At 44.3% G+C, this 25,081-nt stretch overlaps 1 protein-coding gene and 1 long non-coding RNA gene across 3 annotated transcripts in view; one reads left to right on the forward strand and one right to left on the reverse strand.

Moving 5' to 3' along the window:
* KL (klotho) overlaps positions 1-25,081 on the reverse strand; it is a 56,040-nt gene that overhangs the window by 25,160 nt on the left and 5,799 nt on the right. The window lies entirely within an intron of this gene.
* Positions 20,852-25,081, forward strand: part of LOC128829878 (uncharacterized) — a 67,838-nt gene continuing 63,608 nt past the window's right edge. Inside the window, exon 1 of the long non-coding RNA XR_008443501.1 lies at positions 20,852-20,938. This is a non-coding gene — a long non-coding RNA (uncharacterized LOC128829878). The remainder of the gene's footprint in view (positions 20,939-25,081) is intronic.

Below are 25,081 nucleotides of genomic sequence, written 5' to 3' on the forward strand. Positions count from 1 at the left end.
AACATGTTTCAGATTATATTTTACATTACAGGAGTCTTAGCTTGTTTATTACTGTTTTAGATTGGGTGTGTAGAAATTGTCAAAAATTACATTATTACATTTTTAGACAGTTACAAAGTAAGGCAAAACTAGAAAAAAGCTATGGGCACTTCTTATCTGGAAATGTGGAAAAAAATCTGGAGGTCATACATTTAGCAATTAGAGCTGGGACTGGTAGTCAAGAGATGACTTCAAAACTCTGCCATCTCTGTCCTATATACAATCCTTTAAAATCTTTTATTTCTTTAATTTATAAATGAATGAATAAATTAAACCTGACTTTTCTTGTTGTTCAAAATAACTGGAGTTTTCAAACAGATTCTGAATCATCTGATTTAACACTATGCATAGAATCAAGAGGATTTGGAAAAAGGATAGACATGGGCAGGAAGAGAAGCAAGTGCCCCTTCACACCCATTATAAGTGGGTTTAAGGCTACTAAATCCAGATGGTCAGGAATCTCATAACCCCAACATAACCCACACATCTCAACTCTGGCCCAGCTCCCAAACACACACAGAGACACACCCACACATTCACTCTCTCTGCACCAACCTATTCAGAGCCAAGTAGGAGCCCCATTCTACAATATTCAGGAAATGCAGAGACATCCATGTATAGCCACTGTTTCCAGCCCTTCCTCAGGAGTTAAATGATACAGAAGGCCTTGCACCTCCATCCTGATAAATGTATCACTGATGCATTCATAATTGCTTCTCACAGTTTCATTTTAACAGAATTATCATTCACAGCTTCCAGTTGCAATGAAATGCCAGTTTTATTAAGAACTAATTGTTTAAATGTTAGATTATCTTTTATGGCAATAGAGATGACAAATTTAAAAAACATGATTAACTACTGAGGGTTAGGGTTAGGGTTTACTTTTACAGTTCTTACAAAATCTTAATTCTCAATGCTAAGCAAAAAAGCAATTAGAACTAAACGGACAGTTAAAGTTATGGATAATAACGGACTTCATGTGTGTTTTCAGTTATTAGTATTGTACCAATAATTAAAAATAGCAAAGATATAGTTGTACAGTTTATATACGTACAATGGATTGTGAGAGAAGTGAAAATTGAGAAATAGTAATTCTACTTCAAAACCTCACAGTACAGACATGATATCTGAATTGCAGAGACACAAGACAATTTTGCCATCCTGCCGACAAAAGAAGAAAATATCATGGTGTCACGCTGTCTGGAGTTGCTAACTACCTCAGGGAAGACTATCAAAACCTGGGCAGACACCCCAAACTGGTGGTATGTTCTATAATTAGATTTCCCCAACCCAGTAACAAATGTGAACTCCTGGATCACTATAACAGTCTTACCACGGAGTTCCACACAGTTCCTTTGGGCTCTCCAGTCTATTTTGCCACCCAGGCAAGATAGACTATGTGATAAATGGTCACTTACACCAAAAATCACAAAATATTCAGCAACAGAGGGTCCTGTGGCACCTTTAAGACTAACAGAAGTATTGGAGCATAAGCTTTCGTGGGTGAATGCCCACTTCATCAGACGCAATATTCAGGTTACATCCAGTCCCAAATGGACCAGTCACTCACCTGGGTTGATTTGCATTCTAGATCTCACACCAAAGATAATGCTTGGAGCCAATTCTACAGTAAACTAACTAAAGGTTTATTAGCTAAGAAAAACAAATGAGAGTTATTGAGAGGTTAAAGCAGGTAAAAATATATGTACATGTGAATCCCAGTCTATAACAGTGGTTCTCAAGCTGTAGCCCCCGGGCCGCTCGTGGCCCAATGAGCACACAGCTGCGGCCCATATGACATCCTCAGAGCCCTACAGATAGTATATGTATTGTGTAGATGCAGCCCACATAACACAGAGAGCTGCATAGGCAGCCCACAATTTAAATAGATTAAGAACCACTAGTCTATAATTTCAAAAGGTAGCAGAGATGTAATCTGCCAGTTTCCCAAAAGTCTTTTAGGGCTACTCAGAGTAACTCCAGGGATCTCCATCTTCTTTTCCGTTATTTTGCCTGTTAGAATCCAAACAAAAGATTTTTTCATGTGTCCATATTTATAGTTTCTTTTCACAGAAACTAAGCTGACATGTGTCCTTTCTTTCATGATGGGGAGAGAGAAATGTACTTAGAGACTTTGACCTCACACACAATGATCATATGCTTTCCATTCACAGGAATTAGCACTTTCCTGTTAAAGTTCTTCATTTGCATTACACAAGGTTTCTTTCTCATTTGATGGGTTACTTAGTTACAGGGGTATATACAATGCAAATGTTTGCTATTACATTGTAACAGGGCACAGATAAGCGAAAACAATGCACGCAACATTTCCCCAGTTTTTCATGAAGTTTAAACTCTAAACACATTCTTATACATTTTAACATCTACTTTGAATTATACTAACACACAAGCAAGCTGGCCTGGCTTACAGCTGTGAGTTTGTCAGTTCTTAAGCTAGCAACTGCGGCCTTGGCCAGAGCTGGCACTTAGCTTACCAGCATCACGCACAGCATGAATATCTTCTTGTGACCATGACTATAAATATGATTTATAAAATACTATGAGGTATCAGATATGCATCATTAGGTGCTACTCTATGGAATGTTTGAATGTATGCTGCTGACAGCCAGCTTCAAAGTCACCCTCCCTCCCCATCTGAAGACACCAGCATCTGAGCAAGGAAGCCCCTGGTCAGATGACCCACTCTGTCGCAGACACTTTCCCTTTGTACTATCTCCTCCATAAATCCCCCTATGTTTCCTCATAATAGTGGTATCTATTCTCCCCATGTGACTCATGCCTCCCACCCCATATCCCTGACCTGACACCTGGAGACACTCACCATCCATGCTCCCAAAGATACATGACTTCTCTATGTCAACCAAGACCCATTTCACGATCCATGTTCAAAACGCTTGTATCCCTGTACATGCTGTCTCCTCCAAGGTTATACAGGGATTGGCCCAATATGTCCTGATCCTTTCCCTCTAAGGGAGCAAAACAGATGCCTCCTTCAGATAGGTGCCAACTCCAGGGGTGCTCCGGGGCTCAAGCACTCACAGGAAAAAATAGGAAGTGGTCTGAACCCACAGGGTCAGATTAATCTTTTGTGGGCCCCAGCATCTGGACTGTGGCCTCGCCCCCAACTCCACTTGTGTTCTGCCCCAAGGCCCCACCCCCACATGGCCTCTTCCCCCCAAGGCCCTGCCCCCACCCTGAGGCCCCATCCCTGCTTGGCCTCTTCTCCCCGAGGACCAGTTCCCACTCAGCCTCTTCTCCTCCAGGCCCTGTCCACACTCCACTCCGAGGCCCAGCCTCCAGCCTCGCTCAGCCTCTTCCCCCCCAGGCCCAGCCCACCACCTTCATGGGGGGTGGGGGGAAGGGGCAGAGAGGAGGTACCAGCAAAAACAAAAGTCAGTGCCTGTCATCCTGCATCTTCATATCCACCTATCCCAAAACAAAGCCAAAGACGAGGGGACTTCTCACAGCTCAATCCTTTCTTCATAGTAAAGAGGAGAAAGAGGCACTGTACAGTTCACCACTGGTGAAAAAGAAAGTACAACAATGGCCAGCCAGTAAAATTTTGCAAAGTCGCATTTATACAACAAATGCCTGCCTTCCGCAGTTTGCCTGGATAAAAGGAATGAGACTGCTTTTGTGGCAAAAAATCCTAACACAGAAAATAACATACCATACATTCATTCTAATGATAATGGACGGAGTGCCAATCAACATTACTGGGGTATTTGGGTATAGTTTGGTGTACGGAACTTGGGAATTTCTGTAATTAAAGACTTCTGGAGATAAAGCTGCAGGAGGCCAGTGACAGAGCAGAGACAGCTGGTAGTAAATGTCTATCTGTTCCTTTGTCCTTATTTGACATCTCAACTCCTGATAGTGTAGCAATGGCAAGCAAAAACTAACCTATGGTTCATGCAATTCCGTTCATGGTTGAATGCAATTAAGACTACCAAAATCCACTATTTACTTGTATTAACTGATACTTCTACTGAGCCAGGTTTGCCTAGGCATTTTTGAGCTGGTTGCTCAACTTGGCATGAGCTTGGGCTGATCTGGAATGTGCAGTGATCATACCTTTTATATTTTGAAAGGAGGTACCTCACTAAAATGGACTTGTTACAAACTGGCCCCCTGACCCACTATACAGTCACCAGTCTGTTGCAAGTGGACCCAATCACTGGGTTCCACATGCTTTCAAGCCACCTGAGTCTGGATGTAGTCTAGTCACCATTTCTTGCTCTTGGACTCTAAGGCTCACTCTTAGGTTCAAGCCTCTAGTCTGATACCTTTCTGAGGGATGTGAAACATTCCATCCAGCCACCCTAGACCCTGAAACCTCTGAGCTCTCCTGAGCCCTCCAGTTACTTTCAAACACTCCCTCAGCACCCCACTTACGCTGAGGGCACTCTGAGCTTAGTAGTTTAATTCCTCCAGGGATAACATGGCAGGGCAGCAAGGAATATGGAGTTAGCAGGGGAATTTCTTAACCACAGTCACTTTACTCTTAAAGTAGCTGAGAGTTACAGCTCTTTGAAAATAACAAAAGCCCTGAGACACACCCTCCCTTAATCTCAGCTCACCCCTTCTTGTGCACCTGGGGTTCATAGTGTTTCAGGTATGGAAGAGCCCCTCCTGTCCTCTCTCTCCCTCTCCTGCCAGTTTTTCCTAATATTTAATCTAAATCTCTTTGCTGCAGATTCAGCCCATTACTTCTTATCCTACCTTCAGTGGACATAGAGAACAATTGATCATAGTCCTCTTTATAACAGCCCCTAACATATTTGAAGACTTGTCAGGTCCCCCTGCCCCAGTCTACTTTTCTCAAAACTAAACATGCCCAATTTTATTAACCTTTCCTCATAGATCAGGTTTTCTAAATGTTTTATCATTTTGGTTGCTTTCTTATGGACTCTCTCCAATCTTATCCACATCTGTGGTGCCGAGAACTGAACACTCTACTCCAGCTGAGGCCTCACTAATGCCGAGTACAGTGGGATAATTACCTCCCTTGTCTTACACACAACATCCGTTAATATATTCCAGAATGATATTAGACTTTTTTGCAACTGCATCACACTGTTGACTCATTCAATTTGTGACCCACTATAACCCCTATATCTTTTTCACCTAGCTAGTTATTTCCCATTTTGTAGTTGTGCATTTGATTTTTCTGTCCTAAGTGAAGTACTCTGCACTTGTCTTTCTAGAATTTCTTCTGGTTGAATTCAGACCAATTCTCCAATTTGTCGAGGTTGTTTTGAATTTTAATCCCATCTTCCAAAGGCCTTGCAAAACTCCCCATACCTTGGTATCATCTGCAAATTTTATAAGCATATTCTCTATTCCATTATCCAAGTCATTAATGAAAATATTGAGCAGTACTGGACTCAGGACTGACCCCTGTAGGACTGCACTAGACACACTCTCCTACTTACACATAGCGATGGTCAGACCCCTGGCACAAAACAGGACACGACTCTTAAATTGACACCTGTCTCTGAACCACATATTCAAACTTTGAAATTCCATATCCACCTCTCATGTTTGCCTCCCAACCCCTCTGTGGGCCCCTGTGTAGAAAGCCCATTGTTCCATGGGTAGGCCAGTTGTTGAAAATCAATACCCCCAGCTTCAGTTTTGATGGCTCTCAATGATGGCCTTCCAATGAGGTGTCAACTCCCTTTCCCCAGCAGAGCATCTGTCTGGAATGCAGCATAACGGTGTCCCTGGGCAAATCCAAACTAATGCAGCCACGGTGCCAATATTTCAACATGGGTATAAAACATATTTCATAATTTTATACAGCCATATCACACTCCATCACAGAGTTCAGCAGAGTTATGAGATATATATTCTTAAATTAATTTTGAGTATATACCAGCCTGCCTATTCCCCAGGATTCCTGCCCCAAATAACCGAGACCTCCTAAGGTTTGGCATTGGCAATACATATCATTCTGTGCAATCTTGGTGTCAATCTCTAGGATTATCCTTATGTTTTTACTAGTGGCAAATCCAGAATAAGAGTTTAGGGCCTCCTGACTCCCAGGACCATGCTTATTCTAGACCAGTGTTTCTCAACCTGGGGAAAGCAACCCCCGGGGGGGACGTGGGACAGGTTTAGGGGAGTCACAAGCAGGGCCAGCATTAGGGGGTAGGAAAAAGCAATTCCCTGGGTCCCCATGCCACAGGGGCCCCATGAAGCTGATTTACATGTTTCAGCTCAGCGCCAGAGAGGGCTGAAACCCAGAATCCCGAACTTAAGGGGAGATGGGGTTGCAATTTTTTTTTTCTATTGTGGGGCGGGGGAGGGGTCCACTATTTCCACGATTTTTTTTAAAGTCCAAAGGGGGTCACCAGCACAAAAAGGTTGAGAAACACCATGTTGTATCAATTTTAATGGTGTTTTCTGAACCAAGAACTGTGCGCTATTCATTTCACAAATAAACTGCTTGCCATGCCCAAGTGACCTACAGTAACTCCTCACTTAACGTTGTAGTTATGGTCCTGAAAAATGCAACTTTAAGTGAAACAATGTTAAACTAATCCAATTTTCCCATAAGATTTAATGTAAATGCAGGGGGTTAGGTTCCAAGGAAATTATTTTGGGGCAGATAAAAGACATTATATACTGTACAGTACTGTACTGTAGTGGGGAGATACCCCTGGGGCTCGGGGTGCAGGGTCTGGGAGGGAGTTAGGGTGTGGGAGGGCGCTCAGGGTGGGGGTTCGAGCTCTGTGAGGGAGTTAGGGTGCGGGAGGGCACTCAGGGTGGGGTGCTGGAGGAGGCTCAGGGCTGGGGCAGGCAGGAGGTGCAGAGCACTTACCTGGGGCAGCTCCTGTTTGGTGCAGGGGGTGTGCAGGTGGCTCTGCACAGCACAGCACCATCCTTATGGCCGCGATTCTGGGAGGGGAAGTGCTGGGAGGGAGGAAGGAAGGGAGGAGGAGGACACAGAGAAGCGGAACTTGTGCAATGCTCCCTTGTAAAGTCAGCCAAATGATGTTATAAGGGAGCATTGCACAACTTTAAACAAGTATGTTCCCTAATGGAGCAGTGACGTAACTTCGAAGCAACATTAAGCGGGAGGACGTTAAGTGAGGAGTTACTGTATCTGTATTAGCTCTCTATCTGCATGTTAATGAAACTCTGCATAGTAAAGTGTTACCAAAATTCTTTTAGCAATACAAAGAAAAAAGATAACTGGAAAAGACATGAAAAGGATTTTGATTACTGTAAGTACATTAGATATACCTCCAAAAAAAATTTGTTATCCAATCCTAGCTCAGAAGCCCTTTTGAAATGCATATCATTATCACTATGGCTTGGAAAATATTGGTATATGATTAGTCAGAAAATACCTTGTACCAAGAAGAAGAAAAATGTAATCTGTATTTTTCCTTACCATCAAAAGGAAGGATGTGAATCAAAAGTTACAACATAATGTACAACACATCTCATTCCATGTGCCATCTTTAGACCCAGAGTGAAGTAGGTTTTATCTATACAATCTCTGAGCTGACACAACATTTCCTCCCAGGAGAAGATGACAGCCCTAGCATAGTATAAGGGACAGATATGGCTGTTAGAAAGCTAAGCTATTTCTTCATATTTGGAAACTGCTAATATAAAGTATATAAAGGAGCCTCTCTCTCCTATTACTTGCCATAAATATCTCTTGGTCTACTTCTTTATTAGAACAAGGTGAACTACTTTGCAACAAACAATTACCAAACAAAATGTAGCCCCTTCTTCTAATTGCAAATATTGGAGACCAGAATTAGATATTTACAAGTATGTTTGGTATTTGATGAGTGTTTTATGTGAACATATTTCAGCCTATGACAGGGTTCTCGCAACACATTTTTAGTGGCCTCAGAGTGCAGTCAACAACTCTTGCTGGTGGTCACATTGACCCTGTTTCCTAAAATACTTGATTAACTTTAGGAAAAACAAATAAATAGCACATGTACACATCCAAATCATTGTCATTTCTTTATGCAGGGGTTTGGGGTTTTTTGCAGACTCAATAAAAATATTACTGTGAAAAGTGATATTTGTATGTTTGTTAATATCACTTTTTTCAGCAAGTGCCAGGACAAATTAAGCCCTGGACGGGGTGGGGAGTTGGAGATGAAGGCAGTGGGGGACATGGTGGGATAGATGTGGGCTGGGGGCAATGGAGGGGTGGCGATCAGCGCCAGGAGCTGGCTCCTGCTGCCGCGTGGCTGGGACTACAAGTCGGCACCCGGGGTCAGAGCACATGGCAGAGGATTGGTGCCCAGGGCCAGTGGCTGCTGCTGGGGTCGGGGATCGGTGCCTGGGACCAGCAGCTGCCACCGGGGTTGGGCTAGAGACTGGGACTGGAGCCTGCCGCCACGTGGCCAGGGGTTGGAGCCTGAACTAAAACCCCATGGCCAAAAACCGGGGCTGCCTGGAGCCTATCTCCCAACCACCCCAGGCTGAAGCATGGAGGTGTTGGCTCTTCCCACTACACAGATCAGAGTTCTAGTCCCTGAAGAACCCAGCACCTGTTTTTATAAACCCCCCAATGACCGAGATTCCACAACCTCCCTTGGTAACTTATTCCAACACTTTGCTAGCCTTAGAAATGTTTTCCTAATATTTAACCTAAATATCCCTAACTGCAGACTAAGCCCATTACTTTTTGCCCTACCTTCATTAGACATGGCGAGCTGATCACCGTCTTCTTTATAAGAGCCCTTACCATATCTGAAGACTTATCAGATATCCTCTCAGTCTTCTTTTCTCATGACTAAACATGCCCAGTTGTTTTTTTAACATGCCCTCATAGATCTTGTTTTCTAAATCTTGTATCCTTTTTTTGCTCTCCACTGGTCTCCAATTTGTCCAAATTTTTCTTGAAGTGTGGACCACTCAAAACCAGACCCAGTATTCCAGCTGAGGCCTCACCAGTGCCAAGTAGAGTGAAACAATTATCTCCCGTGTCTTAGATACACCACTCCCATAAATACAACTCAGAATGGTATTTGCCTTTTTTGAACCTGAATTACATTGTTGGCTCATATGCAATATGTGATCCACAATGATCCCCAGAACCTTTTCTGCAATATTACTGCCTAGCAAGTTATTCCCCATTTTATAGTTGTGCATTTGATTTTTACTTCCTAAGCAAAGTACTTTACATTGTCTTTATTGACTATGGTTAAACAGCAAAAAATAAAGATCATACAGTCCCTACTTTGTAAACGCTGATGTTTGTATTGTATATATGTATGATGACAACATGGATTCTTCTGTTTGTATACAAAGGACTTGTAGAAATGTTGTGATCATTAAACTACCATGTCTTTTTTAATGTAGTTGAAACGAGGAAGCCAAGTTTTCAAAGAGCAGGTGTAGGAGTCGCTCCTAGAGTTATTAGTTTTCCTGAAGTGCAAGTACTTTCCAGTTTTTTTTAATTATTAATCCAGCAGAAGCATATTAGTGTTGCACCACTATACTGCAATAACAGCTTGAACAGCCAAGAAAAGAAACTGTAGTAAAGTTTGACCTTATTTTGGAACAGTTTTCATCCAAATCTAGAAGTGCATACAGTAGGGCAGGACAAATTATTTGTTGGCTGTATGACTGCAATTTTTTTTTTTTAGATTTGATTCCAAAGCATACAGATTTGAAGACACTCCCATCACATACAAATAAAACCAAAAGCTAGTTAGCCATTTCCCCATCACCAAGCCTTGTTTAGGTTGCCAGTTTATTTAGCCTGAGTAGTGTTTCATAGGCTCTGAATGGAAGCTGATATTGTTTTAGGAGATGGAAACTATTCTTAGAATAATTGGTTGATGTTTAGAGGTGCTGCGTATCCACCCATGCCACTAAACTCAATGAGAGATAGAGGTGCTCAGCACTTTTGAAAAATCAGACATGTGGTTTATAATTAAGGCTACGTTTTAGTGACGGGTATTTTTAGTAAAAGTCATGGACAGGTCACAGGCAGTAAACAAGAATTCACAACCCATGACCTGTTCATGACTTTTACTAAAAATACCAGGTGCTGGGGGAGGGCAGCCCAGCTGCTTGGGGGGTGGGGAAGGGGGTGGCACACAGCTGGGACCCCCCACTGGTGCTGGGATCGGGGTGGGGATTGGAGGGGCCAGGCAACCCCATCATATAATCCCATTCAAATGTATCAAGCTCCATTTTAAAACCAATTAGGTTCTTTGCCCCCACTACTTCTATTGAAAGGTTGTTCTAGAAACTCACTTCTTTGATGGTAGATACATCCTTCTAATTTCCATCTTAAAATTATTCATGGCCACTTTATACCCATTTATTCTTGTGCCAGCAGTTGTCTTTTAGTTTAAATAGCTCTTCTCCATCCCTGTTGTTTAGCCCCACGTTTCATGTTGAAATGAAACATTTCAACCTTTTTCAACCAGAACAAAAAAATCCAGTAGCAGCTAGTTTGATTGGAATTTTCACTGCATCACTTAGTCCAGGCAGGGAGGGGCCAGAGGAGGATAGGAGTACTAGTGACTGAGAGATGTAAATAAAAGTGAGATAAATAAATAAATAAAACCTCCCTATAGCAGAGATGGAGGGAAGAGTGGTGTGGAGGGGGAAGCTGAAGAGGAGGGAGCCTCTTGCCACTCCACAAGGTGATGCTCAAGTATATGGGAGAACTTTGCAGTAGTGACAGGGCAATCAAAGGTGGCTGCCCGCCACCACTGTGAAAGGGGCTCCCAAGTGCACAGGGGAAAGACTCTGGAACCAGTGTCTCTGGTTCCACCTGCAAAGGAGACACCCAGAGGTACTGTGGAGGCACCAAGGACCCCACTAGGGGCCTCTGATGTGCAGATGAGACTTTAGATGATCCAGTGGTCCCTTCTGGCCTTAATCTCGATGACTCTGAGTAGGCCTATGACATTCCCTGTCAAGAGACACATGCACCTGTTGGAGACTGTAGGGCCTGCTGCACTAAAGCGGTGCTCCAAGTACAGATTTGATGGGAGGCAGGAGAAGTGGGCAACAGCCAGCTAATGCAATGCTGGCCATACATCCTTCCTTAGCTGCCAATAATGAAGAGAGTCTGAGTCAGGGGCACCAGCATCATATCTTGTAAATATTCCTCCACCATCCTCTCTGCTGAAGCAGCATCGGGCTCCTGCTCCTTAAGGTGGGAAGAAGCAATGTGACCATTCCAAAGTCCCCCAACCTCTGCCAAAAGGAGGACGACGACCTTTTGCTCTCTCCCTTGGCAGAATCCGTGTCGTACTGCCCACTGCTAGTGTTGCCTCCTGGTTGTGACAGTGTCTTGAATCACCCCATCAATGACATTAACCACCATGTCTTTCAGGGTGTGACTACATTACAGTCAGAAGTGTGACTGCAGCACATGTAGAATAGTTAAAAGCTACATTGGGTAACTAACACAACAATTATCAGTGATGCCACGGCAGCATGGGTGGCAGCAGAAGCTGTTTTTCCACCTGAAGTATGCCTGCCTCCCTGTTCTCTGATGAGAGGAAGGAAGCCATAGTCCTTTGAATCAGCAGTCTAGATATGTTGCTATCCAGTTATGCTCCTTCTCCCAGCTAAGAGATGGTGATTTTCCAGAAGAAAAGACCACATGACTCCCACCAGGGTTTCCCCACTCAGTTTCTGGAACATGTGTCTCAGTTCTCTCTCCAGCAGGCACAGCAAGGGAATTACTTGTTTAATCCCTGCATCCCTGTGGTCTCAAAATGTCAAAGGAGGTTGGTTAACTTCTTCATGAGGACCCAGTGGGTGGGTGAAGTTTGGAGGCTGGTGTTCATCTGTACTTTCCTGGGCCCACAGATGTGGAATTCTACCATTGCTTTTCTCTGCTCATACAGACTTTCCATCCTGTAAAACAGGGGTCAGCAAACTACGGCCCACGGGCCACATCCGGCCTGTGGGACCATCCTGCCCGGCCCCCAAGCTCCTGGCCTGGGAGTGGCAGTTTGAGTGACTCCTGTAGCTAAGTTTGTGGTGCACTGCACAGGTCTAGCTGAAATGACCACAGAGCTTCCTGGCCATTGACAGCAGCATCTGCAACCCTGTATCCCACCCCTCCTAGGAATTTCCTCACAGAGAGACTGAGGCAGTGAGCAAGACAAGGGACAAGCTGGAAGCAACCATCACACTCTGCCTTTGTGATGTCTACTCCATTGTCCATTGCCAGAAACCCAGCAGACAGGTCCAGGGGCTTTAGCCACTTGGTGACAGCACAGCTTATTTAAGATGTTTCCAGAGGTGTGCTGTTTTTCAAAGCCCCACATGCAAAGCATGGTGGGCTGTCAACTGAGGGTATACATATTGCAAGTGCTGTTGCTAATCTCTCTGCTGCTGCTCACCCAAATGATCATAAACAGTCATGCACTCTGACCACTGATACACATGTCTATGGGCAGATGCGCCCTTCCACCTTCAGTTACCCAGTCAACCCTACTGCACTTCTCACAGCAATACACAGACCTGGAACTGCATTTTTAGGAAAAGAGGAGTGTCTAAGGTTCTGCAGGAGCGCCACCAGCTTTTCCTAGGTGGCGGAAGGTGCCGCCCTCCCCCCCGCCCCCGAGGCAGCAGAAGATCCCGCCGCGGAAATACCGCCACGGTCGCCACCCCCCAAATCGCAGCGCCCTAGGCGACTGCCTAGGTCACCTAATGGGTTGTGCCAGCCCTGAGGTTCTGCCATCTGCAGACAGCTGCAGCCATAAGGTGTCTGCAGCCCTCATCCTCCACATGGGAGAAAGGAAATATGTCCACAGCCAACATCCTCACGCATCTGTAGCCAGTGTCACAACCCTAGGGTGGCTGCGATCATATTTTTGCCCCTTCTAAACACTCTCTGCTAAGCTGTCAAAATCATGGAATTCACTGGTTGTGCCAGCCTCTGCTCCATAGAAGATCCAGTGCCTGGCTGTTTTTCTCTGAAGCCAACCTGTTTCAGTATGTGCGCTCTGTGATTGAGTTCCATGTGTGCCAGCATGCCTGATGTGCCCAGCCTTTGTGGTGACAGCCCTGTCTGACCCTATGTCTACATAATTGGCAAATGGCACTGATACTTTCTCCAGGATCAACTTTGAAGTGTTTGCAAACCCAGGAGGATGTCTGTTTAGGATGTCTGTTCAGGAGAGATTTGGGGGATTGTAGCTGGTGACAGTTGCTGCTAAGTTACATGCTGAGTGGGCGCAGTGCCTTCCCCTCTACTGTTCCCACCAAAAACCACGTCCGGCAGAGATGGAGTCAGAGATTGTCCTCCCATCTGGGAGCTGTGACTAAAACCCCATCCTTTCCAGAAATTAATGAATGGGAGCAGTGGAGCTAAGCTTAAGAGGAAGCTAATGGGTCTCTGTTCATAGCTTGCTGGGGGTCAGCCTCTAGATCAGAACCTGCAACCTCAGGCCAAACTAACTGGAGATACACTAACCTCCTCCACCTCCTAGTATTGCCACGTCCACCAGCCTGGTCAATTGTGCCTCAGGGAAATATTCCTTTTCAGAGGAGCTGTCTGCCTGGGGCAAAGAGGATTCTGCCAATTCCTGTTCCTTATGAGATTCTGGTTTCCCTCCCTTCACTCCCTGTGGTTCATGTTGCAGAGTTTAAACAACCCTTTCTCCACTGAGCAAGCCAGAAGTCATCTTTCTTTTTCCTAACCCTGAACTGCTCCATGGAAGAACGCTGCTTCTGAGCAGCCTCACACTACAATCTATTAATTCCACTGAAAAAGTTTTAAGAGAGGCATTCTGAGAGGGATGGCACAAGTTCACCACTGCTTGCGTGCAGCTTCTGAAAATGTTTTTGTCCCTCAAACTATTGCTGCTTTAAAATTCCTCTTTTTATCTTGCAGGATTGGGGGAAAGGATGATGGAGGAATGAAGGCAGGCAGGCTTCCTGAGGTGAAATAAATCATTGAATAATTACTGTCTCACACAAGAGTCATGCCAGCAGCCAGCAGCTACAGGGGCAAGTCGGACAGTACCTACTATGCCAGAGGAATTCTATCCTGACAGTCCTCAGTCGTCTACATTTTTTTCACTAAAGAATCAGATGCATCAGTCTGTAACTTCAAGCAAACAAAGTACACAGTCCTGCTGCAACAACTCACACTGGAACTTCTCATGGGTAAGCTGAACAAAGGTTAAACAATGTGCACTCACCCAATGAAGGAACACACAGGGCAACATGTGACAAGAGTGACTGACACACTACATTGTAATGGAATTTTTCAACAAGATGAAATGAAACAGGAAACTCAGAATGAAATTCTAAATTTGGAATAAAACGAAGTGGTAAAGTCAAAACAACTCAGTTTTTTAATTTAATTTTATTCCAAATGTTTGTCAAAATTGAAATGTCTCTGTGAAATGTTCTGATTTCAATGAATCTGCAAATTTTGATAAAAAATTCAATCAAAATTTTTTCAACCAGCTCTAATTCCTATGTCATTTGGGAAGGAGAGGAAGTGTCAGGAATCTGAGCAAGGGGTAGCTGATCTGATAAAGGGCACACTGAGCCCTCATGGATCCAGTTAACACAGCTAATTGGACAGAGGTCATTGGTCCTGCCAGACTAATTAACATCAGGGAGGCCAACAGCAACATTCCAGATGCATTGGGACCAGCAGACCAGGAGATGGAGCCAGCCTCACCTGTGCCTTAATTAATTAATTGTTTCTCTGTCTGTGGGGCCAGGACTAACTGGGGGGTCAGGTGATAGTTTAATGAAAAGCTGGGCCTTATAGAAGAGCAGTGAGAGATCTGTCTGGGGAGTAAGCAGGCTTCTGTGGAAGGTCCTGAGCCATTATCAGTCAGGTGGGTACTCCAGGGAAACCAGTGCTTTATGGCAGAGCAGTGAGGAACCTCAGGGAGCAAGATGGATTTCTGTAGAAGGCCTTAGAGTAGGGTCTTGAAAGAGTATGGGAGTCTGGGCTCTATCCCAGAGCCAGGAAGGTAGCCCGGACTGTGAGAAGGACTCCAGTGGAGTCCAAAGCAAGGTGGAAAGAACCTTTTGTCTGTTTGGGACTACTGTTACCCTGAAAAGAGACTGAGAGTGACCCAGATAAGAAGACTGAGCCATATGAATCTCAGAGAAAACACCTGCGTGAGGAGAATTTGAAGTAGGAAGTGCCTGCAGTGCCATGTTCCACCAGAAGGTGGTGCTAAAGGGCACCCATGGCCCACTACTTACCCCCACAGAAAGTTCCCTTCACACTCAATACAGCAGAAGAGGAGCAGAGACCTCTGGGGAAGATGGATTATCTAGGTTACCATTCATCCGGATTCCCCCTGACATGTCCGGCTTTTTGAGCTAAAAATAGCGTCCGGGGGGAATTTGTAAATGTCCGGACTCCCGCCCCCCCCCCCCCCTTGCAGAGCGCTCCCGGCTAACAGGGCAGCCGGCTGGATGGTGCCACTTACATGGGGCTCCGACAGCCAGAGAGAGCCCCTCCTCCTCTCCCCTGCAGCAGAGATCATTCTTTCCCTCCCTCCCTGCATTCGCAGATCGCCTCCGGCAGTCTGGAGCTCTTCCCCCCCCGCTGCTGCCCGGCGTGCCGGGATGAACAGCTCAGGCCGTTCCTGAGCAAGCTCACAGAGATGTTAGGCGAAGGCCAACAACAAGGGGGCCAGGGGGTCAGAGAAGGGGCAGGGAGGTTTTGGAGGGGGCAGTCAAGAGACGGGGGTGGGTTGGGAGTTCGGGGGGGCTTTCTGGGGGGGTGGATAAGGTTTTGGGCAGTCAGGGCACAGGTAGGGGGTAGGGTCCTGGGGGGCAGTTAGGGTGTGGGGGGTCTTAGGAGGGGGCAGTTAGGGGATAACTAACAGAGAGGCTTAGGTGGGGGGGGGGGTTTTGGAGGGCAGTTAGGAGCAGGGGTCCCAGGAGGGGGCAGTCAGGGGACAAGGAGCGGGGGGAGGGTTGGGGGTTCTGGGGGGGCAGGAAATGGGAGGGGCAGGGGCAGGGCTAGGGCAGGACGGGGGCAGGGCTCCTTCCGTCCTCTTTTTTACTTGCTGAAATATGGTAACCCTAGTTATCTCCAGTGGTAGAAGCCCTCCCGTTGGTGTAGGTAGCATCTTCACTGAAGCACTGCAGCTGTGCCACTGCAGCCTTTGAAGTAGAGACAAGCCCTTAGGCTCCTTTGAAAAATCCCAAAAGTCAAATACCTATGTGCTCATATATTTTATTGAGGTGAATAGACTTACCATTTGATGTCACATCATATGTCATTTACCCTTTTCTCATGGATGGAGGGTGGAGCCCCTTCAGGGAGGCTAGCCCCTGGCTCTGCCCCTTCTGCCTGCTTTCCCACCCCCCACCCACGTCCCCTGCTGGAGAAACCCTGGGCCTGAACATCTCCCCCCCCCCCCCCTCCACTTGCCCAGAGGAGCCCCGAGCCAGCTGCACCATGCCTCCTCAGACCCCAAGCTGCGGTGGGGAAAGGCGGCTTGGACTCTCTCCGGAAGAAGCTTTTGCTATGCCTCATTCAGGTTCCATGGCGGCTGAGGAGGCAGTATTTGCTACTCAAATTCCTGAGTTTATCAGTAATCTCTCTGGAGTCCAGGGAGATTATTTATGAAGCCAGGAAGCTGAGTAGCAAATAACCGCCTCCTCAGCTGCCCTGGAACCTGCATAGGACATAATAAAACAAAAACTTCCCCCATAAACCCCACAACCGGGGTTCCAGTAGCAGAGCCTCCCCTGCCCTATTATACCCACTGCCTTTGCCTGTTCTGTTTTTCAGATTGTTTGGCACTCCCTCCCTTTCTCAGAGTCATGAACTGGCAATGATGAATATGATCAATCACATCTCTGCAATCCAGATCAAGTGCAAAAATCTGAATCTTGGCCTTGAGCTCCATCACCTGCACTGTAGCTCATTAAATGATGAGTCCGACTCACCAAAATCATAAGATTATCTTCAAAATCTTATGATTTGTAAACTAAAGTCATGGTGGGGTTTGCCAGCCTTCTGATATTTCTTGCCTTTGGGGAAGGCCAATTGCCCCGAATTCCATTTTAGGTTTAAATGTCAAGCTTTAAAAACACATCACACAAATGCAGGCCTCCTTGTTTGCGACTCAGAGGGGAATCCACTTACCAACACATACCCCTAAGTCTGCCTCCTGCTCCCCACTTTCTCCTGACTCCTCATAGGATCAGGTCCTGTTTCCTAACACATTCCTCATGCCATTTTCCTCACAGTCTCACTACCAGCACCTCTGCATTCTTCTTTCTCCTGCCTGGCTTTCACATGGCCACTAAGAGGCCACCATTTTGGAAATAATGGGAGATGCTGGCCATTTTAGCTCAGGGCAGTCCCGCTGTCACCTACAAAAGGTTAAATGGATAGGGGGACCATCTTGCTGAGGGCAGCCTGTGGCTATGTTTATAGTTGAATAAGAAATAAAATATGATGCCAACAATACAGTAAAGTACATCATCATAATAAAGGGCCCAATCCAATGTCCATTTAAATTAATGGGTTTCTAGCATTGACCTTTTTGTAAAGAAAATTAAATTGAAATCTAAGTAAGAGGACATAATTAATTATAGTCCATAAAGTGAATTAACACCACTTCATCTGACTACACAATGTATTTCAAACTAACTTTCTCAAAAGAGAACCAATAATTGGCATGGGACTAGTGTTTGCAAATACTTGTGGCTTAAGGCAACACAATCAGGATAATGAATCAGTGACCAGGTTCAAGAGTTACTGGGGCTGCTTTTAAAATGAGATAATTTTTTTAAAATGCCAAAAGTTAAATAAACAAATTAAGTAAACTTTGCCCTTAGCTCTGGACAACAACTGATCTAATGGAGCTGCTAAATACACAGAGCAATAACTGAAAAAGAGAGCTGATTAAAAAATAGCTCTGATAATTACCGTGGACATTTATCAGATAGTACCATTTATTAGCTACAAAAACCAGATTACCTTTTGTTGTTTTCTTTAGAAGCAAATGAATATTCTTATCTATCCAACTGTAAAAACAAACATTCTATATTGGGATGGACATGTAATGATTCTAGTAGTGCCAAAGTTTCCTAACCTTTGCTAAGGACATTAAGCTGTAAATAGATTTCTAGGTTGACTTTTGGACTTACAAAATAGCAAGGCATTACCATAAAATAATCTCGCCTGGCTGATTTTAAACTGTCCTGTTGCTCTGCGCTATGGTGGTAAACTGGAGTAAAACATAAGTCCAAGATCTATGGCTATTACAGCCTTAAAATTGGAGGAATAATTGTCTCAATTTCAGGGACTGCTGGGAGTCTCAAAATTAATTGATGTTCACTAAAGCTGAGTGGAAATTTTTCCAACACAGCACCATTCCGTCAGAAAAACATAATTCACTGAAACCAAAATAAACACTCAGGAAACCTGTTGATTTTGACAAATCGCCATCAGAAACCTTCCTGGTTTCCTGCCAGCTTGTGGGCCTCCCCTGCAGCCCACCTAGCAGGCTGCCACAGAGCCAGAACCCCCAGGCTCTCCAGCTCGCAAGCCAGCTAGCTCTCTGATAGTCAGACCCAGCTGACATGGGAGGTGGGAAGCTGAAGGAGCCCCAGCCAGGTGGCATGCTGCAGATCTGGAGTTTCCAGGCTCCCAACCTCCAAGCCTCCCATGGCTTCTAGGCTCCCAACTCACCATTTGCCTGCCTGTTTTGAAATTATCAAACAATGTATTTTGGTTTTTCAAATAAATTGTTTTAATAATCTTTGTTGCAATGAGAATTTCTAAATTTTTGGTTTTGTCTGAATTGAAACAAAAACAGATTTTGAAATCCTCCATGAAACTGAATTGCCATTCTCTGCTCAGCTGTAATACACACAGAAATGAAGAGTCATGGGTTTTGCATGTCAGAGAGGCAATGTACTTTAATTTGGGCTAATTCAGAAACTCTGGAAGTTAGTTACCTGGCAGATGCTGGACCAAGTTACACCAGTTAAAATTCAAAATACCTCCATTGACATCAATGCAGATATACTGTGTAAAACTGGTGTTAAGCGGGAAGAGAATCAGTTCCAGAATCTGACCCACCGTATTTAATTTACAATTCTTTTGCCCACCCACAGAATGCTGAATCAGTGCAAGTTATACTACGTTACCAATTATGGGTGAGATTCACCAGCACAGTCTGGCTGCTTTGAGCTGCTCAGACAACACAAAACAGCCATAAATCTGGTTTAAATGGCAAGTTAAGCCATTCTTACGACTGTCTTTCCCTGCTGAAGCAGTGTGAGGTGCCTCGAGCATGCCCATAAATCTGGTCCCCATATCCAGTTTTATGGCCAAATTAAATCAATGACTAATGTACATCATCTTTGAATTTGCTCATTGAATCCAACTCCTACTGATTGTACCCTACCTCTTACCAGCCAACCCTATCCCTGCAAGAAAAAATACTCTCAGCACTGGTTATCTGCACACATCTATTATTTTGGCCATATTTCAGGTTAGCGTGAAGCAATAGTTGAAGACAGGGGAAATTCATCTTTTGTTTCTTATTGTAGGTAGATCCGTGGAAGGAAGCTTTTATAACTCAGTGAAAACTTTATAACTTTATGGAAGGAGTTAGTGTCATAAAGAACACTGAGAGCCAGATTCTGCAAGTTACACCAAAATAAATCCAGAATGATTCCTATGAACCCATCAGTGTCTCTGGGCCCAATTCTGATTTTGTTTCCACCAAAGCAAAAGAGATCAGAATCAGGCCCCCAGAGGTTCAAATGCTGAGTAGGAGATAAGGAGATAATGTCTTTTACCCCAGAGTTCCCGTATAGCTTTCTGCTAAGACGTGCTGAATAGAGATTGCTCTTCTCTTTGTCATAGCTCGCACAGCTTTGCTGTCTTCAGTCAAGAAGGAAAGGCAGGAATTACAAAATGATAAATGCTATCTCAAATTAAGCTAACAATTTCACCCTTTAAAAACTGAAGTTGTTTTTTATTCCAAATGTCCAGACAAAATGTTTAAGTACGGGTAGGGATTATTCCCACCCTTTACCTGGAATACTAGGGAAAATTTGTAAAAATAAGGAGAAATGTAAAAATAAAAATTTGTACAAATACAGAGTAGAACTGTGCACCTCATGAAGTATTTAAGGAGTGCTCTGTAGAAGCATTCAAGTCAAGAAAGCAGCCACTCCTGCAGCCCTTAATCATAAGAGTGGGCCCACAGCCCCACTATTTCCAATGGGACTATTCCTGTGAATAAGGGCTGTGGGATTGGGCACTGGATCTTGATCAAAGCCCACTGAAATTAGTGGGAGTCTTTCCATTGACTCCAGTGGGTTTTGAATCAGGCCCTCAAAAGTACAATTATAAAGAAGCAAAGGTTCTGAGTTGCTTGATTGAAGTGTCAGTATCAAGAGGTCCCTTCCACTCTATCATCTTTTATTAGATTAACATAGAAAAGGGTATCAACAAAGAGCAAAAACCTTTTGACTTTCAGTCCTTCAGTGCCTAGTAAAGTTTTAGGAAGGATTATTTTGGTGCCTATCCAAATGCCCTTTATCTTTATTAAACTGCAGTTAACCAATAGTTCACTATCTTCCTGGCAATGAGCAGAAAATATCCTATCCAATATGTACCAATGTCAAACTAGAACTTTGATCTTAAATAAAAATATTGGCACTGCTTACACAGGAAAGCAACAACAAAGAACTTACACATAAAGGGCATGTCTTCACTACCGGCTGGATCGTCAGGGAGTGATCGATCCAGTGGGGATCGATTTATTGTGTCTAGTCTAGATGTGATAAATCGATCCCTGAGCGCTCTCAAGTCGGCTCCTGTACTCCAGCTCGGCGAGAGGCACAGGCAGAGTCGACTGGGGAGTGGCATCAGTCAACTCACCGTAGTGAAGACATCACAGTAAGTAGATCTAAGTACATGAACTTCAGCTTTTCCTTTTATCTCTTCTGATCAAGACATAATATGCCTACAGTTGAAGGACATCCATTTAGAGCCTAACCTTATCACTCTTACACACCTTGAATAGCATCTTACTTCACAAGTAGCCCTCTCTTACTTCACAAGTAGCCCTAAGTAGCCAATTGCAGAGTAAGATATCACTCAATGTTAGGAATGTGGTAAATCAGGGACTTTATTTACTCAGACTATTTGAAAACAATTCATTCTGTGAATGTAGTGTGCAATCATATGCTTGGAGGACAAAATGGGGTTACTTTCATCCTTTCTTCACCAGGTATTAACAGTTGATTTTTATAAAAGTACAGCCAACCCAAGAATTCTTGCCTTCTGTTTTAGCATACTTTACAACTGAACTCTTACTTTTTGTTTTTAATTTTTTTCATTCATGATGAAAGCTTCAAAGAGTTTCTCACCTCACAAATGGTAGAATTGTGACTATATCAGAACCGCCTATATCAAGATTACATTATAGGGAATCATGATGTCTAATCTGAATCCTCTCTACTGATTTAATTATACTTGTTCGTCATCTCTGATGCTTTAAAGCCACATGACTCAAAAGATGAGTGATTAATTTCTATTGAAATAAAATATTTGCAAACAAATACTATCAAAGAAGAGGAAAGGACAGATACTAAAAGCTAGAAATTAGATATTTTCTTATTTGTTTCCATTTCCATTGTAATTGGTAATATTAAAAAAAAATGAAGGAGAAAATCTGCATGATGTGGTAAAACAGGATTATTTACAGTTGCTCCTTGTTAAAAAAAAAAAAATCTGTTAGATATATTTCTACAATAACTATCAGGTGTATTCACCTCTAACTGGCCAAGTTCTGCTCTCAGTTATTTCAGAATAAATAGATCAATTTACTTCAATGGACCTACTCTGCATTTCCAAGTGAACAGAATTTGGTGCACTGACTATGCATTATTCTTATTTAATATAAAGGAAGTGGTGTGCATGAATTGAGGAGAAAGTTCCTAGATTTATAATTTTTCACACTTTTTAGGGTTTAGTGTTCAATGGTCAAACCCCAAAAGGTCAACACCTAAGAACAGTATTTATCCAGGAAAAGGAGAGGAGAGTCAACATCCTGTCTACAATGTGACTGGTTTCTAGGAATCAGCTCCTCTCCACGTCTTGAAGAAATAAATGTGTTGTTCAGTTTCTGAAAATGCAGTTTATATTGTGAAAATTGGCCCAAATTCAATGCACAAACAATTCACTTAGATCAAGAAACAGAAAAAATGTATTTGCAGAAACAGAACATTTCTCTGATTCTTTGAGGAGAAAGGGGACCGGCCACCAATACTCTAGTCACTCAGTAAGGGGACTGTCAAGGCTGGATCCCCACTTTGAACTTTAGGGTACAAATGTAGGGGCCTGCACGAAAAACTTCTAAGCTTAACTACCAGCTTAGCTCTGGTTCGGCTGCCACCATTTCAATGGATTCCCTTCCTGGGAAACCTTGAAAAACCTTCACCAAATCCCTGGTGAATACAGATCCAAACCCCTTGGATCTTAAAACAAGGAGAAATTAACCATTCCCCCTCCTTCCTCCCACCAACTCCTGGTGAATCAAGTTCCAACCCCCCTGGGATCTACAACAGGGAGAAATTAACCATCCCCCCTCCTTCCTCCCACCGACTCCTGGTGAATCAAGATCCAAAACCCTTGGATCTTAAAACAAGGAAAAAATCAATCAGGTTCTTAAAAAGAAGGCTTTTAATTAAAGAAAAAGGTAAAAATCATCTCTGTAAAATCAGTATGGAAATTAACCTTACAGGGTAATCAAACTTAAAGAGCTCAGAGGACTCCCCTCTAGTCTCAGGTTCAAAGTACAGCAAACAAAGATAAACACTCTAGTAAAAGGTACATTTACAAGTTGAGAAAACAAAGGAAAACTAACATGCCTTGCCTGGCTATTTACTTACAAGTTTGAAATAGGAGAGACTTGTTTAGAAAGATGTGGAGAACCTGGATTGATGTCTGGTCCCTCTCAGTCCCGAGAACAAACACACTCCCAAACAAAGAACACAAACAGCCTTCCCCCCCCCCCCAAGATTTGAAAGTATCTTGTCCCCTTATTGGTCCTTTAGGTCAGATGCCAGCCAGGTTACCTGAGCTTCTTAACCCTTTACAGGGAAAAGGATTTTGGAGTCTCTGGCCAGGAGGGGTTTTTATAGTACTGTACACAGGACAGCTATTACCCTTCCCTTTATAGTTATGACAGGGACACTGACTCTTCTCTTCCTTATCTGAAGGATAGTGTTGCCCCTTTTCAATCTGAGGGGCTCGTCAAACTTCGGGCTCTTGGAGGTGTTCCAAATGGAAGTATAAACTGACTATGGAATCTCATGTTTTCTTTGATGCAATCTTGTTTATTTACAAGGAATATACAAGGTCCTGCTTCTCCAAATACAGGAGGAACTAGAATCAAAACAATAGCTTCTTAGGCCTAGTCTACACTAGAAAATTAGGTCAGTTTAACTATGGCAGTCAGAGACAGAGCCGGCACTAGGCATAAGCAATTACTTACCCTGTTTCCCCGAAAATAAGACATCCTCCGAAAATAAGGCCTACTTACAGTTTTGCCTCTCGTTGTAATATAAGGCATCCCCCCGATAATAAGACCTCCCCGATAATAAGGCATCCACCGATAATAAGGCATTTTTCATTTCTGAAAAATAAGACATCCCCTGAAAATAAGACCTAGCGCATCTTTGGGAGCAAAAATTAATATAAGACACTGTCTTATTTTCGGGGAAACAGGGTAGTCTGCTTAGGGCCGCAAGCAGCTCAAAGGGACCCCTATTCGCTTTTTATTATGTGTTGTATGTGGAGCCCCCCCAGAGTTTTCCCACTTATGGCCTCCAATGGGCTAGCACCGCCTCTGATCAGAGATGTGAAAAATCCACACCCCTCAGTGGCATTGTTAAGCTGACCTAAGTCCTCATGTAGACAGCACTAAATCGACAGAAGAATTCTTCTATGAACCTAGCTAACGCCTCTTGGGCAAGTGGATTACCTACACTGACAGGATAATCTCGCCTGTCAGCGTAGGTAGTGTTTACACTGAAGCCAGGGCTGGCTCCAGGCACCAGGCAACCAAGCACATGCTTGGGGCGGCACCTGGTAAGGGGCGGCCAATCTTGGGGTGGCAGGGAGCGGCGCGGCGCTCAGCGGGGGGAGGGGGAGGATGCTCCGGCGGCATGGCGCTCGGCGGGGGGCGCTCTGGCGGCGGGGTCTGGCGGCATGGCGCTCGGGGGGGGCGTTCCGGCAGCGCAGCGCTCGGCGGGCGGGGGGATCTGGCGGCATGGCGCTCGGGGGGGGGGGGCTCGGGGGCAGCGCTTTTTTTTGCTGCTTGGGGCAGCAAAAAAGTTAGAGCCAGCCCTGACTGAAGCACTACAATGGCACAGCTGTGCCACTGTGGCATTTTAAGTATAAATATGCCCTTAGCTTACAGTCCCAAGCCTCCTGAGTCAACACTAGACCCAAAACCCCTCTCCAGTTTTTTTCCAGGGTCATACACCATGCTCACAGGCTGTTGCTTGGATTTCTTGCTTCTTGCCTCTGAGTCTGTCTCTGTTCTAAGTAACAGAGGGTCCTGTGGCACCTTTAAGACTAACAGAAGTATTGGGAGCATAAGCTTTCATGGGTAAAAACCTCACTTCTTCAGATGCAAGATGTCTCTGTTGTCTGTCTGTCTAAGTTTCTGTATCTGCAGCCCAGTTTCTCCCTCTAATCTCTCTCTCACACCCACACACAAAGAGTAGAAACCTCCAGCTACATGGTGCTGGTTTGTGAGGTGTGGCCTCTTAACTGTCTCTTACAACTATCTTAAGTGAAGGGCGTATTCACACATCAGTTTTAACAAGGTTGTAACTCAGCCCATAACAAGGTTTAACCCAGCTCATAAAAATAGGATGGATCCTATAATAAAATAATAAAAAAAAAATGGAGATATCCCATCTCCTAGAACTGGAAGGGACCTTGAAAGGTCATTGAGTCCAGCCCCCTGCCTTCACTAGCAGGACCAAGTACTGATTTTGCCCTAGATCCCCAAGTGGCCCCCTCAAG

This window comes from Malaclemys terrapin, chromosome 1 (genome assembly GCF_027887155.1).
Source record: "Malaclemys terrapin pileata isolate rMalTer1 chromosome 1, rMalTer1.hap1, whole genome shotgun sequence".
In the NCBI taxonomy this organism is placed as follows: Eukaryota; Metazoa; Chordata; order Testudines; family Emydidae; genus Malaclemys; species Malaclemys terrapin.